The 490-nt window shown below is 41.6% G+C and overlaps 1 protein-coding gene across 1 annotated transcript in view; it reads right to left on the bottom strand.

The window, feature by feature from the left end:
- Positions 1-490, bottom strand: part of PI4K2A (phosphatidylinositol 4-kinase type 2 alpha) — a 26,707-nt gene that overhangs the window by 22,889 nt on the left and 3,328 nt on the right. The gene's annotated exons all lie outside the window — the stretch shown is intronic.

Genomic DNA, 490 nt, shown 5'->3' with positions numbered 1-490 from the left:
CAGCAATCCCACTACTGGGCATATACCCTGAGAAAACCATAATTCAAAGAGAGTCATGTACCAAAATGTTCATTGCAGCTCTATTTACAATAGCCAGGACATGGAAACAACCTAAGTGTCCATCAACAGATGAATGGATAAAGAAGATGTGGCACATATATACAATGGACTGTTACTCAGCCATAAAATGAAACGTAACTGAGTTATTTGTAGTGAGATGGATGGACCTGGAGTCTGTCATACAGAGTGAAGTAAGTGAGAAGGAGAAAAACAAATACCGCATGTTAACACATATATATGGAATCTAAGAAAAAAAAAATTGGTCATGAAGAACCTAGGGGCAAGATGGGAATAAAGATGCACACCTACTAGAGCATGGACTTGAGGACATGGGGAGGGGGAAGGGTAAGCTGTGACGAAGTGAGAGAGTGGCATGGACATATATACACTACCAAACGTAGGGTGGATAGCTAGTGGGAAGCAGCCGCAT

The sequence above is a fragment of the Physeter macrocephalus genome, chromosome 20 (assembly GCF_002837175.3).
Source record: "Physeter macrocephalus isolate SW-GA chromosome 20, ASM283717v5, whole genome shotgun sequence".
NCBI classification, from domain to species: Eukaryota; Metazoa; Chordata; class Mammalia; order Artiodactyla; family Physeteridae; genus Physeter; species Physeter macrocephalus.
The sequence above is the reverse complement of the archived record's forward strand: the minus strand, read 5'-3'. Positions and strand labels throughout refer to the sequence as shown.